Here is a 16,529-nt window from a genome sequence, read left to right on the forward strand (position 1 = left end):
AAGGGGAAGCTGGTACATGTATACATATATTTCTCTTTTTCTTGTGCCCTGCCCTGCCCTAGGCTTTATCTGTGATTGTGGTTCTGGATATTTGTTGACCAGCAAACGTTGAGTGTGGGCTCCTAACATCCACGGGCGTATTTCGGGGGCCTCCAAGTTTCCAGAGCACACTGGATGCTGAGCCTTGTGATTCGAGGGCGACCTATGTGCAGGCACTTGCACTGAACTAACTAGTAAAATTCTTCCTAGTAATATGGGGCTGCACTGTCCTAAGCCCTTGATGTGTTAATTTACTTAATTCCCACAACATTCCCCTTAATAGGTATTACTAGTCCTATTTTACAGATGAGTAAACAGAAGCCCAGGATGGTTAATTAACTTGCCCAAGGGCACACAGTATAAGTAGGGAAGTTGGGATTTAAACCCAGGTCTGCCAGACCCAAAGATCAATGGCCTGAGGGCCTTTAGAGGGGGCTAGAGTCCCTGGAGAACATAATCAGAATTACTGCCTCAGAAATAGAACTGGGTACCTTGACACATACAGGGTGGAGATGGGGAGTGTTGGGAGCAGAGCCTTGAACCCCGGCCAAAGTGGGAGCCACTTCCAGCTGGGCCAGGATGGGCTACACGGCCCCCGCCCAGAGCCGCTGCTGGAGGCCCACAGCGTGGAGGGCCAGTTAGGCTGGCAGGCTCTGCACAGAGAAGTCTTGCTCTACCTCGAGTGCAGGATACAGGTTCCTGGCAGGCGACGAAGTTGAGAGGGTGCCAGGGCTGCTGGCGCTGGAGGTGGGAGTTGCTTCTTCCCGAGGAGGAAAGATAAGTTCCCCTCCCCCGTGGGGCCCCCTCAGCTCCCTTTCCCTTTCTTGTTTCCGCATAATGACGCTGATTGCTCCACATCTGTCATAATTACTCTTTGTTTGAAAATTCAGAACAAATCACAGGAGAGGAACTGGTGTGGCTAGAGAAGGATCCTTCTCCCCAGGGGTCCTGTTGGGGTGGGGGAGAGGAGGAGAGAAGAGACATAATCAGCCTACAGGAACCAAGCTGCTGATTGTCCTTGTGCTGTCCCCTTGCCTGGGCAGGGTGGCCTAAGGCCTCCTGGGGTTGGATGCCTCTCTCCTGAAGCTCAAGGCTACAGCCCCTGTCTGCTGGGGTGGCTGGGAGAATCCGCCCCCACCCCACCCTGGAGGAGGGGTCTCCGTTTTGGCCCCCGCCCTCCTGGCCCCACTGAACAATGGGTTGGATGGCAGGCTTCTTGAAGCAGGCTTCTTGGTAACCTGAGCAGCACAGCAGGGAGGGACAGGCTGTGCGTGCTGGAAGGGTGCAGGGAGACTTACTTGCAAGGGGAGAGGGAAGTTCTTGCTGGGGTCCTTGGATCAGAGCAGGCACTGGGTCTTGGGGTGACAGCCAGAAACAGGGGAATTGTACTTCTGGGAAGCACAAAACCCATCCTCTTGCGATCCAGCAGCTTCCCTGGTGCTCAAGGTTTCCTCATAGTCGCCCCCCACAGACCTGACCGCTGCTGCTGCTGCTGCTGCTGCTGCTGCTGCGAGTCCTGCTTCCTGCCCAGCCTGGAGGCTCTTGGTTTGGGGAAGCTGATAATTCCTGGGGCATGTGCTCTGGCCTGTGGCCCTGCCTGCCACCAGCATGTCTCCATGTCCCCTCTCCCAACCAAGCCCCTTCCCACCTGGGATTGTGTCTGCAAAGCCTCTGCACAAGTTTGTGGGGAGAAATCAAGGACAGCCTGTAATGTGTCCTCAGACCCCACCTGTAGTAAAACTCCATTCGCTCTTGCCATGGGATGGTAGTGGGACGACCGACACCCTCAAGGAGCAGAGCCATTGTGAGATGCAGACAGACTGGAGCTGAGGCTTGGCTCAGCTCTGGGTTCAAGCTTTCTGCTCCCTACCCCCAAAGCTGCTGGGCCCCAGTTTGTCTTGGTGGGAAGTGGGAGGGAGTGCTGCCCTACTTGGTCTTTGAAGGGGAGAGAAGGAATAGGATCCAGGCATTTGTGGGGTGTAGGGTCCTACCTCCCCACCCCCTTGCCACCACAGGTGGCAGCTGGCACCCTTTATTGGGACTTTAGTGGGCTTTGGTGTTAGCAGGGCAGAAAGCTGAAGGGAGGGGGAGACCTGAAGCCAGGGCCCCACACGAGGTACCTGGCTTACACTGGCTTGGAGGGGACACCTCCTGTGGCCCCACCACTATTGAGGGTCCTGGATTGACTCAGACACCATCATGCTTACTTCTGTGCCCTCCCTGGATCCCACCTCTAGATTTTCTAGTGTAAATGTTCAACTCACCCCTGTATGACTTTGGACCCGTCAGTTCACAGTGCCTCAGTTTCCTCATAGGTGGGAGGCAGTGTGAAAAGAGCCAGATTAAAAGATTCCTCACGTCCCTTCTACCTTCTAAGGTTTGGAGGCGCTGACTCGATTTTGTCTTGCACAGCGTCCCTCCTCCCAACCCCTCCCCTCCGCGCCCCTCTCCAGGCTCGCTCCAGCTCTCTCCTCCGTCTCCCTCTCTCGGGCTCTCCTGGTGCGCTGGGCTTGGCCTCCTCCTTTTCTAAATGTTAGGATCAAAGTTTGGCAGAAAATCTCCCCTGCCGTTCTTACTCGCCTTCGCTCCCCCTCGCCCCCGGCCCGTCGTGCACGTGTCCCAAGTCCCCGGGCTGCGGCCGTCCCCGCCGCGTTCCGGAGGGCGCGCGCCAGGAGCCGGGGCTCCGCTCCCCGCCCCGGGCCCCGCTTGTTGTCACCGCGGCGGGAGGAGGGATGATCCACCCCAGACACCGAGCGCGGCCGGGCCTGGCGGGCCGGGCGGGCGGCAGAATCAATGTGCATTCAATTAACCCTGCGCCGCGGAGTCGCTGGCCGCTGAGGCCCCGTGCCTCATGCGTCTGTGAGGGTGTGAGGGAGGACGTGTGTGCGTGTGCAAGTGTGTGAGTGTACGCTGTCTGTGAGTGTCCGGCTGTTCTCGCTTCCTGGACTCAGTGCCTGGGGGGATGGGCACTACCCTCCAGGGCTGCGCTGGCCAGGGTGGGAAGGGACATTTTACCTGGTAACTTAGGAACTCGCCCCTGCCAACCTGGGGCCTGGAACTGGTCTGGGGCAGGAAGATGGAGCGTGAGAGCGGAGGGCTGGAGGTCCCAAGGCCTCCTCCCCGTTGGCTTGGGGTTGTAGGCCAGGGATTTCGGTCCGCGGGCTAGAGCTAGACCAAAGTTTGTGGGCAAATCTTTAAGCAGGCCAGCTCTAGGGGCAAAGGAAGCAGAGAGTCCCAGAGCCCTTACGGAAGGACAGACTTGAACACTAGGACAGGTGCTTGGGGGTGTTCTCACCCCAAGGCAGACAGGAGTGGGGAATAGGGGAGCTCTCCAGGCTTTGCTCATTCACCCTGATCCTACTTTCCCCTGTTCCTCAGCCTCCTGCCCATGTTTCTCATAACCCTGCTGCGGAAACAGGTCCAGAAGAGAGGGCATTGCCCCCAAGTTCTGGGCATACAGAGCTGGGACAGAAGGGATGTGATGTTCTTTTCAACATGCTGATTGGCAAAATGGAATTTGGGCTCCTGCTCAGAGCCACGATCTTAGGGAATTGAAATCCAGTCTTTGGCTCATGACAAACAATTCTCGGATCTTTTTCTGCCATCTTCACATCTGGTTTGTTTTTTTCCTCACTACCCCCCTTTTGGGTTATTGTTTTTCCCCACCAACCTGGCTTATCTGGAACATCCCCCTCTTTCTGCAGCAATTTCTTTCACCCTAATTTTTTGAGGTCTCTTGAAATTGTATTTCAAACCTCAAGCACCTCAGAGAAGCCCTAATTTAGTCTCCCTTGCAGATTGGATTAGAATATTCTTGATTCCATTATGTCAGCTCACCAGTAATTTCACGTAGAATGAGCCTCACGATTGAGCCTCTTTGCTATTCCTGCTCTGCTGTGTTTCTGGTTTGGCTTCTCAAATCAGTAATTTTCCCATCAAACTGTGGCAAAAATCAAGATCACTGCAAGTAAGCCGGTAAGTGTAACACTGATGGGATCAAGGCTTTCCTGAAATAAAACGATGTAGTTTTTATTACATCAATTAAAGAAGCATTCGTTATGCTTTTTAAAAAAAAAAGATTTTATTTATTTATTTAACAGAGATCACAAGTAGGCAGAGAGGCAGGCAGAGAGCGAGACAGGAGGAAGCAGGCTCCCCGCGGAGCAGAGAGCCCGATGCGGGGGCTCTATCCCAGGACTCTGAGATCATGACCTGAGCGGAAGGCAGAGGCTTTAACCCACTGAGCCACCCAGGCGCCCCTCTTCAAGCTTCTTTATGGGCTTTATGCCCAGCTTTGTTTTGGGGGTGGGGCGAATCCAGGTACACGGTCCTTTCTGGGACAATGAGTATATAGCTTGTCCCTCCCCACTGGTCTGCAAACTCTTTGAGGGGAGGGGCTAGCTTCGCTGGGCATCCTCAGTGCTGGGCACAGTGCTTGGCCTGGAGTTGGTGCCTGATGAGGGTGAGCAAATGGGGAGCTGTGGGTACATGAAGCGGGAGGTTAGGAATACCTCCTGCCTGCTGGGGGTTACTTACCCTCTGGGGCTCAACAGCCCAGTTTGGAGAACAGCAGACAAAGTTACATCAGAAGTTATTCCTCATGGGCCTACAGGTATGGTTTTACCTGTGCCATTCTCCGCTAGCTTCTGAGCAGAGAGTGGTCCTGTCTGCATCTAACTGTATCCTAGGGCTCCCATCCCAGCCTCTTCTGGTCTTAAAGAGCACCCGGCTCTCCGACTATTCTGTTCTCTTCCTTGAAACATCCTACTTCCAAGGTCCCACCGCTGGCCACCTTGGGGAGGGGAGGGATTCAGCTGAGCTACAGGTGCTACTCCTTAGTGCTGAGTGGGAAGGGCTTGGCCTGGCAAGTTCAGACCTCGGTCCTGCCACTGCAGGAGAGGTGACTGCCAGTACTCAGTCACGCAGAGTGGGGGGGGGGCATGGAACGGACACCCTCCCAGACAAGCTGGAGAAGGTCCCAGAATGCCAGACTAGTGGCCTCACCCCGAAAAGAGCTTACAGACCAGGCCAGTTTCCATTTGAACAAGCGTCCCTCTGCCCTCCAGCTTCCTGTAATCCCCTTCAGAAACACTAGCCCTGCATGTCCGTGCCAACCTTCCTGTTATCTTAAAAAGTCATAACCATGATAACAAAGCCTCCTGTGAATATTCACATGTTGCTGTGGGAATGGATAAGGGGGGGAAAGCCCAGTATCATTATTATACTCATTATCTTTCTGTTAGAATTCTCACCCATGGAGCGTTTTTAAAACTTGCTTATGGTGGTGTTCAGTTTGGGGAAAGAAGAGATATGAAGAGAAATAGGCTTCTTTTTAAAGCACTTTTTTAGTTAAAAGTATTGAGTCTCTAATTTGGGCCTGGAGTCTTCTCTTGGTTTTTGAACAGTGGATCATTTTACAAAGTATAATTTATCTGGGGATTAGACATTTAGGCATTCTGACTGAACTCTGGGCAAACCATAAAGGCACACATAGAGTCATAATTGTATTTGTAGTTTCTGTTTGAATGGTCATTTTAGTCTTTTAAAGTAAAGCTGGTGGCCTGTATGTCATCAGAATGATCTTTGATCTACCTAATTACCTTTTTTTTTTCAAGTTTTTAATTCCAGTTAGTTAACTGCTACTAACTGTCTTGTTTCCTTGGATAAATCCTTTTTTTCCTCTAACTCAGGGGACTTTAAGCATCATTCCTTAGAGTCCCTGAGTCTGTGGAGGGGGCACAGGGGCTGGAGATGGGGAAAGAGGGAGGCCAGATTGGGGGGGCTTCAGGCCTCCCACATTTACTCCATCCACAGCAGCCCTGCATTATCCTTTGGTTTTGTTTTTGTTGTTCTCGAAACCAATTAACTAGGCAGATCAACTAACTAGGCGGATTGGCCTAAGCGGAGGAGTAGTTCACCAGCAGCAGGTGGGTGCTGTGATGCCCAGCAAGCTTAGGAGTGTGGACCCTTGGGAGGGGGTAGAAAGACTCTAAGATACAGAACTAGGAGAATTATAAAGATAAACATTATTACCACATCTGAGGGTAGGACCAGGGTTAGATTAAACCTTGGTTCAGGATTGAGTCAGAAAAACAGTAAGCTATACCTACAATCTCCTCTCTTTTAAAAACATGCTTTTCCTGTATCACTGTTAACAGCTAGTGCTTGTTACCATTAATTATGGTCGGTTGGTTGGAGCAAGGCAGAATTTTGGCTCAACAGTGTTTTCCATTCTTTAATTTTATTCTCAAATAAAATTCTCAAATTTTATTCTCAAATGGATGAACGGGTAGGTAAATGGTTGGTCCTGTTTAAGAGTCTGGCTATGCGCTGCCTGTAACGGGTCTATAATCCAGTTGTGGCCACTCAAACATTAGAAAGGATTGCAGCTTCAGAAAGCCACGATGAGCATCTAATCATCGGTGCTAACTGAGGGCTACTGGTTCAGCCCGACAGCCTCCTGTTGATCAGAGCAACAGACCATACCCTTTTATCATTTGATAAGGGCATTGGAACATATGTATAACATTCTTCCTTTAAGGCAGAAAGAGTCTAAGAGCCCATCAGAAGGGATTAGGAAGTGCATGCTTCCAGGAAAAGGATATGTGGACTTGAGGGATATTAAAGCAGCTCAGTTCTCAAATCAACAGCTCTCAAAGAGCTACTACCCTGTGCCTACCTGCTTCTGAGCTAAGGGCTCAGGGATAGAGAGATAAGACCCTTCCTGATGTTGAGAGTTGTAATCTCCTGCCCCTTCCCCTCTAAAAAACAAAACAAAACAAACAACAACAACAAAAAAAACCCCAAACCAAAAACAAGCAAGCAAACAAAAACCCCCACCTTATTTGGTGGTGATGGTAAAGAGAAGGCAGACTGTTGTAGCCCACAAAATCTATTGAATGCATAAAGAATGTGTTCATCAGCTTATCTGGCTGCACCTTGATTGCCTTTGGTTCTGCTTTCTAAACTGAGCTCTCTTACACCCTTTCCTGCTTAAAAAGTGAGGGGAGATAGCCTGGGGCAAGTAGGATTCCTGATGCTGAGTGGGGTTTCCACAGGCCTGTGGTTGGAGCTGCAGTCTTACCCAACAGCCCGCCACTCTGCCTGGATCAGAACAGTGGCCTCGGTGCTTGGGGCACCCCATCCTGACCCTCAGTAATTCAGACCTCCCTTTTCCAACCATTTCCAGCTTCCTCCCAGAGGAGGCCAGTGCCTCCGTCAGTCCAGGCTCCCCGCAGCTCTTCTTCCTTCCCCTTCTTTCGTGGGTCTTCCTCTCGTGCCTTCCGTACTCTTCTCTCCCAGCCATCCCCCGAACTCCCCCAGCCCTGTGGGTTGGTGGCACGCAGCTGGGCACCGACCCCCGGAAACTGCGGCTCCCTCGCCGGTTGTCTCACGTGTTCCCAACCACGTTTAACCAGGCCGCTGAGCGCCGCGCCGAGCCTGGTTTTCGGAGGCAGAGGAGAGCGCTGGGCGAGCCCAGTAGGCGCCCTAAGAACCGGCGGGTGGAGAAGGCAGGTGAGGAGCGGGTGGTGGGGCCGGAGGGAGCCGGGGGCGGTTGTTCCCGCGCGGCTTCCTCAGTTTCCCCTTGGCCGCGGGGGCCGGGCCCAGCTGGGGAATTTGCGCCGCCGCGGGGGGAGGGGGAGGCGGGAAATGGTGCCTCGCTCGCCCCAGCGACATCAAACCCTCGTTTGGCGTGTGAGGACAATGGCTGTCTTATTTTCTCCATTCGCCGCGCACAATGCCGGATTCTCTCATTCACCCTCGGCGGTGCGAGCGAGGTAATTAGCCAGCGCCATTCAGCGCGGACACTACCGCTATGCGGGGGGGCGAGGGCGCCCGCCCCGCGGGGATTAGCGGCGGGTCGGGGTGTGCAGCTGCGGCCACTTCAAAGGGGCCCGGCGGCCCGGCCGGCTGTGGGAACCGGCGCTGCCTCCCTCGGGAGCCGCCCGCCCGCCCGGCCCCGGGCCGCTGCACTCGGGACCCGGCGCTCCTCGCGGCCCGGCCCGCGCCCGCCGCCGCCTGCCCGGGCTGCCCGCGCCCCGAGCTCGGCGGCCACTGTCGCTCCCCATCACACTGCCACTTTCATCATGACCTCGAGGGCTTCTTTCTTTCGAGTCCCGGGAGTCAGAGGGCACGGTGGGGGCGGGAGAGCTCGGGGGGGTCGGGGGAGGAGCGAGGGGGATGGGAGCTTGACACAAAGCGCTGACCTCCGAGGAGAGGAGCAGATGGTCCCACTTACTCCTGCCGCCGAGAGAGCGGCTCTCAGGGCCCCAGGCTTGGGGCGCTGACCCCGCCCGCCGTCCCGGGGACTGAGCCTGGGGCCCCGCAGGGGCCGGGCTCCCGCACGCCAGTCTACCCGCCTGCCGCTCGCTCTGCGCTTCGTGGCGTCGCAGTCACACCGCGGGGATCAGCCGGCCTAGAGCAAAGCTGCGGGGGGTGGGGGGGTGGGGCGGGGCTGAGAATCTGCCCCCCTGGGATGCTGGAACCTAAGAGGAGATCAGATTCTCAAGAACCTGCCAGACCGGGGTTAGGGTTAGGCTGTGCATTTGAGACACCCTGTGAGCTTTAAGAGAGAGACAGATTTCTGAGCGCCGCGCCTGACCAAAGGCTCTCCATCTAGGCCTTGGAGTCCAGAAATCTGCGTCGTTAGCGGGCCTCCTGGTGTGAGAACGGTGGCCCAGCCTAACTGCTTCATTTTCATTGCAGAAGCTGGGATTCCCATAGAGGGGTAACCTGCCCCAGAACAGACACTGGATTGTTGTGGGGTGGGGACTTGCGTGGAAGAGAGGATGATTGGGGAGGGACTCCCCAAGCCATATGACTCAAAGTCAGCATTCAGGAAATAATTTGTGAGCACTTATTATTTACCTAGTGTTTATTCTAGGTACTCAAGGTGGAAAGGTACTGTACTGTTCTCTTCCAGTAAGGAACTCATGGCTAGAAGGTAGATTGATGTGTGAACAATGGACTCTAATACAGATGAGGACAAGGAGAGAGGCACAATTAATTCTGCCTCCTTTGGGAGATGTGGAGGATGGGGCTGCTGTGGAGGATGGAGAAAGGAGCAAAGTGTCCCAGGCACAGGGGACAGCAGAAGTAAAGAAATAGAAGTGTGAGCATTATAATATGTCCAGGGAAGGCAAACTTGTCTCACACGGTCAGACTACAAACCACATGAAGGCAGAATTAGCTGGCTTTTGAGGCCAGAAATATGAAACAGGATCTAATAATGAAGACGTCAAATGGCATCCCAACGAAAGTGCTTTGATTGAAGGCAATGGAGAACCACCAAAGGTGTTTATGGGTCATATTGGATGGTTAGGAAGATAATTATGGCTTTGGGATGGGGGAAGAAGAGGGACAGCGGGCTGCAAGTGGGAAGGCTGGAGAGGGAAAGCTATTACAGAAACACCTGAGAGTAATAAGCCAAGGCAGTGGGATGCAAGAGAGACAATGCACCAGGATTTGGTGACCAGTTAGTTGGGGGAGATAGGGAGAAGGATAGGGCAGTGGCCCACTGGTTTGTTCATAGCTTGGCAGCTGGTGCATGACTATTAGTAAGAGAGGGAGAGGGAGAGGTTAGGGGTGTGGGTACGTGTGGTGACTCCTTTGAATTTTATGGGAAAGCTTTTCAATCTCTTTGTGGAAGATGGTTCCTAGGGCTTTGGGAGACCTCTGACAACTAGAGGGCAAATAAGTCTATTTCCAAGAGTTGACAGCCCCTTACCAACCAAGAAACTCTGTAATCCTTTTATGGAATATAATCCTCCCTCTTCCCCCAAACAGATAAGGCTTATTCTGGAATATTGTTGGGGTAGGGGACCTGCAGGCCTTAATCTATTGTGGTTTGGTGTTGAGCCAACAGATTCTGTAGAGCTGTGAAACAAAAAAGCAGCATCGAATCAAGGTGTGAGAATAGGAGAGGGTCCTTTCATGGATGCAGAGGGGACGACTTTACCCAGTGTTATCCTAGAATCTTAATATTAGTATGGACCTTAGAGATGATCTTGTCTGTCCTGCCCCACTGCCATTTTACAGATGAGAAAACTAAGGTCAGTATTGGAAGGCCATATAGGGAGTCTGTGACAGAGGCAGGCATGATCCCAGGTCACCCGTCCATTACCCGACCCCTGCAGCATTCATCCCTACAGATCCTAATATATGACTCTGGGAATCTGGGGAAGCGTCTGTTTTTGTGGAGTTGTCCTCATGGTCATGTGAAAGCAATTTACTTAATAGCTCCAGCCTGGGCTGCCTAACCAGACGCCCTTCCGGGAGGTGAGAGAGATCCGGTGTCTTGACCAGAACGACGGGAAGTTAAGGATGTTGTGGGCTTGGGCAGGTTTACACAAGGAAGATTGGTGACCCTGACACGGGCAGAGACGTGCGGTCTATAGAGAGGGGCTCTGCTGGGCCTGGACATTCTCAAATCTAAAGCAGAGAGGGATTCCCCACTTGGCTCCCAGCCCCTGATGCTGTACCCCTGGCTGGTGCGCTCAGAAGCAGATAAGCCTCAAAGGCGGACGCTGGATGAGCTTTTACAACTCATCCCACTCAACTCCCTCATATTAGAGGAAGAAACTGGCCCAGCGAGGGGCTTTGGTTTTCTCAAAATCATACATCCAGTTGTGAACAGGGCTGAGTTCGTCCCACAACTCCTCCTCCTCCGAGCGCGTCCTCCTCCCTGCCCATCATCCCACAGAAGCCGTGGTATTTCACAGTGCTTTGCCCTTCTGCCCCAAACTAGGAAAACAGATTATTCCTCTGGTTTATGAGGCCCAGGAGGACGGGAGTAGCCCTCCAGGCCCCACCACTCCAGGCCCTGCCACTGGGTGACCTGGATTGCTGATTCCGAAATGCTCGGGGAAGAGCTATCCTGGGTCCAGCATCTGGGTTTGTTCATACACTTGTGTTCATAGGGCTAAGGAAACGTGTGGGCTCAGGGAGCATTAGTGGGGCGGTAACACCATCTTATAGTGGTGCTTATCTGCATTAGCTACAATCGGGAAACTTGTCCTGCGGGAAGCCCGCTGTGTCAGGGGGGCGTCTCTGACTTTGAGTCGGTGCCCTTAAGGGCTAGGATGTTGTGTTTTCCTGTAAGCGCATATGCAGGTATCCTCAGCCCTGTCTGAGCAGTGTTGGAATACAGGTGCCCGCCTCATCCCACCCCATCCCACCCCAGGCGTGATGCAGGTGTGAAGCTAGATGGCTCCAAGTTCAAATGCTTGCTGTAACATCGGTCACTGGGTGTATCACATAAGCTCCCTGAGCCCCAGACGGGGTAGCAGGCCCCACTTGCCGGGGTTATGCCGATGTCACATGTAACCTCTGACACCCATTGGCTTCTGCAGAGCAATTATTACCGTGATCGTCCCTGGGATCCTGGCCCTGGGCTCTCACCCTTCTGATATTTCTTAGGAGTGTGGGCAGGGAACCCTAAGGACAGGGCCTGTGGGATGGGAGGAAAATGGCACCAGGACATGGTCTCCTACACATTAGCAGCCAATAAGTATCTGTCAAATGAATGCTTCCCCGTCCACTCCGTGGGTCTGCCGTGAAACACAGCAGGTGACTCTATTTCCCACACCCCAAACCAGGACACATCCTCACTGTCTGACATATGGGATGAAACCAGGGCAAAATATTTGAAGTGCTTTCAAAATCCTAGCAGTGGGACAGGTAGGGTGGTCACGGGGGTCGGTGATACTTGTCTCCCTTCCCCTTCCCCAAATGTGTAAGGCAGGTGCATGGCTTGTCTCTCAGCACATGCGTCCCCACTGGAGGCTGGAGGGTGCAGAGAAGAGGAGCTCGGGGCTTGATCTGGAGGAAGAACGGGAGCCCCCAAATTATGGGCAGAATCATTACAAGTAGGGCTTTGAGAGGTTTTATTCCCCTGGGGTTGTAAACGCCCAGTGCAGAGATGCAGAGAAACCCCAGATGGCCCCCACCCACCCCCTGCATCTGTGCCTCGGGCCTTACAGTCCACTGGAATCAAAGATCAGGCCATAAAGGTTTGATCTCTCCCCAGCCCTATAGCAGCGGACCAACAGCTGGAGGCAGGGACTTTCCCAAGCCGAGGTTGGCCTCCCACTGCTCCCCACCTCTCCCCATCCAGGCCCCCATTTGTCAGAGGTGGCTGCCAGAAGGGAGGGGAGTGATGTGGATTTATGGCTGCTGACTTGAAAGACAAAGTTGCCTTTTGTGTTAGAATTGGGGCTGGGGGGTGTGGTGAGCTGGTGTTGGAGTGGGAGGGGCTGGGGTTCAGGGCTGAGGCAGGGGGTAACGGGCTTAAGGAGGCGAGGAGGCAGACAAAGGGATCCAGAGGCTTCTCAGAGCAAGGTCACCAGGCAAAGGCACAGAGGAATCAATCACCCCCAGTGAAGCCGAGCACGGCCTCTGGATTGCAGTCCTCTGGGGCTGTTTGTAAGCAGATGTGGTCCACCCAACCCCAGAAGCACCCGCAGCCCCAAAAACATACTCTTGGGATTCAGGACCAGAAGTCGCTCTCGGACTTCCTTTTGGAGGCTTGGAGAAGTGAATGCAAGTCTTCTGAAGTCATGCTTTCCCCCACCCCAAATGGCAATGGCCAGTCAATGTGGGGGTTCTTCCCTAACAGAGTGAAAGGGGCAGCATGGGGACTGAGATAGTAGGGAGATGGGGACAGAGTGCAGGGGAATGTGAGCCTGGGCCAGATAACCCCGAGGACAAGACCAGGATCCCACTGGGGGTTGTGGCAAATCCCCAGGACTCAAGGTTCTCTGCTACCACCTCCCTCCTTCCCATGCAATCTAGAGATAGGACATTTACAAGTGCTTTGGGGAGTGTAAGGAACATTGGAGATGGGACTTGGCTGGCCTCCTTGCCCTCCAGGGGTCACTCTGCCTGGTGGGTCTGGGCGGAGGCCAGAGTAGCCCTCGGGTGCCTGAGTTCAGCAGGTGCTTTAACTGTGCCTCAGAGAGCCACATCCATCCCCCGGAATGAGCCTGGCCAATAAAGGCATGAGTTTATGGGCTTCATAAACATTTTACTAGAGAAATCAAGTCCTCAATTACCCAATGGCCTCTTCCAGCTGACAGCTCGCCTACTGGGGCCTCTGTGAAGCCCCAGGCTGCGGTGAGATAGAAGAAGCTGTGCTTGGTTTACACCTGACTGCCCCCTCCCCTGGCACGGACACTCCCTCACCATTCAGGCCTTGCAAATTCTGTCTTGATTGACTTCTCTAGAGGGTTTAAGGTCCTACCACTAACTCTCTGGGCCTTAGCCTCTCTGAGGGAAGATGGCCACCCCCTTGGAAAAGGTAGCTTCTCTTCCCTCTCCCCGTAAGCCCACCATCTTTTCCCATAACTTCTCAGCTCCCTTTCACTCAAGATTCTACTGATTTCTCTCAGCAGCCGGTAGCAAGGGTTTACTCTGTGCTAAGCACTTTACAGATCTATCTCATTGGCTTAGCAACATGAGCTGTTTTCCTCCCTATTTTATAAGTGGAAAAGGAGAGGCTCTGAGAGATCGTCACGTGCCCAAGGTCACACAGCTAAGAGTGGCAGTGTTGAGTTTTGAACATAGTTCTGTTTGACTCCAGAGCCCATACCATTTACTGTCCCACCACCTCAAAAAGCTCTTAGCAACTATTTCCCCACTAGGAGCTAAAAATCTTGCTGCATGAGGCCTTCTCTGTCACACAGTGTGCTAGCCCTAGGGTATGATCAACTATGGGCCTTGTCAGCCATCTGGGTCCACGTGGCCAAGGGCAGAGGGAGGCGGGGGGCGGGGGCACAATGCTAGGCTAGTGCTGAAGGTGGTGAGGAAGGGGATTCTCAGCGGGGGCAGCAAGAGAGAAGGCAGCTAGGGGGTCTGAGGCCTTGTCTTGGATTTAGACCAGCACTGACCAGTGGAATTTTCTGTGATGATGCAAATATTCTATTGGTGAAGGCCCATAATGTACCACTTGTAGCTCTTTAGTGCTTGAAGGGTAGCTGGTAAGTCAGAGGAACTGAATTTTTCAGTTTGATACAATTTTAACTTAAATGGCCACATGCGACTAGTGGCTACCATATTGGACAGCACAGGGATACTCACTGTGGCTTATGGCTGAAATCTGGTCAAGGTCCTATGGTGATAAAAGGCTCAGACCAGCCCCACGGGGTTCTGGCCATTTCTAGATGCCCTACTCTAAGGGAGCCTTGCCCACCTAGAGCTTGGCTAGAGGAGGGTCTCTGGGCTCAAGACATCTGAACATCGTTTCACATCGCAAGTGGCTTGAAGGAGTGAAGGGTGTTTTACCTCTGAAGATCTTTCTCAGGGAACAACCCAGACCTCAAGTATCTGAAAGACTGTTGTGTGAAGAACAAAATTGTTTGTCTTCTAGAGGAACACTGTCCAGTGGAAATAAGATATGAGCCACATAGCTAATTTTAAATTTTCTAAGAGTCTGTCACATTTATCAAAAAAAAAACAGGCAAAGTTAATTTTAATAATCAGTTTTATTTTACTTAATATAGCTAAACTACTATTCCAACATATAATAAAAAATATTTTTATTTATTTATTATGTATTTATATATTTTTTAAAATAATCTTTATGCCCAACATGGGCCTTGAGCTCACAACCTCAGAATGAAGAGTCACATGTTATATCAAGTGAGCCAGCCAGGTGCCCCAATATAGTCATTTTTAAATTATTAATAAGTTTTTTTGCATTTTTGTGAACCAGGTCTTTAAAATATTATTTGAGGGTCGCCTGGGTGGCTCATTGGGTTAAATCATCTGCTTCGGCTCAGGTCATGATCCCAGCATCCTGGGATCTAGCCCTGCATGGGGCTCTCTGCTCTGCAGGGAGCCTGCTTCCTCCTCTCTCTCTGCCTGCTTCTTTGCCTACTTGTAATCTCTGTCAAAGAAATAAATATTAAAAAAAAATTATTTGAACTTGTAATCTCTGTCAAAGAAATAAATATTTAAAAAAATTATTTGAACTTGTAATCAGTATTTCAAATTTTTTTTTTTTTTTAAGATTTTGTTTATGGGACCCCTGGGTGTCTCAGTCAGGTTAAGCATCTGCCTTTGGCTCAGTTCATGATCCCAGGTCCTGGAATGGAGCCCTGAGTCTTAGGCTCCCTGCTCAGCAGGGATCCTGCTTCTCCCTCTGCCTGCCGCTCACCCTGCTTATGTGCTCGCTCTCTCTCTGACAAATAAGTAAAATCTTTACAAATAAAGATTTCATGTATTTGACAGAGAAAGAATATGCAAGCACAAGCAGGGGGAGCAGCAGGCAGAGGAGAAGCAGGATCCCTACTGAGCAGGAAGCCCCAGACTGACACTCTGAGGGTCGATCCCAGGACCCTGGGATCATGACCTGAGCTGAAGGCAGATGCTTAATGACTGAGCCACCCAGGAGCCCCAGTATTTTAAATTATTAATTAATACTATCAATTACAATTATTTTTCCAATTTTCAAGTTGTGGTAAAATACACATAAAACTTACTGGTTTTTAAAAATTTTTCTTTTTTAAATTTTAGAGAGCACATTGTTTGGGCAGGGGGGTGGAGGCAGGGAGGGACAGAGGGAGAAGGAGAGTCTCAAGAACGCTTCATGCCCAGTGCGGAGCCCAATTCAGGGCTCAGTCTCACCATCCTGAGATCACAGCCTGAGCCAAAACCAGGAGTCGGACACCTAACTGACTGAGCCACCCCGGCACCCCTAACCGTTTTTTTTAAGGGTGCAGTTCAGTGGCGTTAAGTACCTTCATGTTATTCTGTGAACCATCGCTACCGTCCATCTCCAGAATTCACCTTCCGAAAGTAAAACTCTGTTTCCATGGAACAACAGCTCCCATTTCCGCCTTCCCCCAGGCCTTGGCAGCCAGCACTTGGCTTTGTGCGTCTAGGAGGGCGCTACTCTAAGTGCCCCATCTGAGTGGAATCATGCAGTGTCTTTTGTGTCTGGGTTATTTCCCTTAGCATAATGTCCTCCCAAGTTCATCCATGTCGTAGCATGTGTCAGAATGTCTTCCTTTTTAGGCAGAATAATACTCCTTTGTATGTACGTACCACATGGTGTTGATTCTCTCCTCCACTGATGAACACGTGGACTGCCCCCACCTTTTCAGCTGTTACAAATAAAGCTTCTGTGCACATAGGTATACAACTCTTTGAGACCCTGTGTTTAATTCTTTATTTATATCCTTGTCTATACAGGGAGGTGCAATTGCTGGATCCCATGATAACTATTTATTTTTTGAAGACCCGCCATACACTGTTTCCCATTACGGCTGCGCCATTTTGCTTCCCCACCAGTAGTGCACACAAGGGTTCCAATTTCTCCGTATCCTTGCCAACACTTGTTATCTTCAGGGGTTTTGTTCTTGTTTCTGTTTTTACTTTGACAGTAGCTATCCTAATGGGTGTGGCCTTTCCTTCATGCTTAGTGTCTTTTTATTTTATACTAAATCTTTGAAATCCAATGCGTGTTTTTCACTTACAGCCCATCTCAGTGT

General features: G+C 51.8%; 1 protein-coding gene across 3 annotated transcripts in view; it reads left to right on the forward strand.

Moving 5' to 3' along the window:
* The window catches only part of IGDCC3 (immunoglobulin superfamily DCC subclass member 3), a 40,744-nt gene that overhangs the window by 11,860 nt on the left and 12,355 nt on the right, over window positions 1–16,529 (forward strand). Inside the window, exon 1 of one of the 3 annotated variants that reach the window (XM_032864694.1) lies at window positions 7,452–7,554. The exons of the other annotated variants lie outside the window; for them this stretch is intronic. The gene's annotated coding sequence lies outside the window, so the exon portion shown is untranslated. Of the gene's footprint in view, window positions 1–7,451; window positions 7,555–16,529 lie in introns of those variants that run through there. 3 annotated transcript variants of the gene reach the window in all.

Source organism: Lontra canadensis, unplaced genomic scaffold, assembly GCF_010015895.1.
Source record: "Lontra canadensis isolate GAN:19392208 unplaced genomic scaffold, GSC_riverotter_1.0 scaffold28, whole genome shotgun sequence".
NCBI lineage: Eukaryota > Metazoa > Chordata > Mammalia > Carnivora > Mustelidae > Lontra > Lontra canadensis.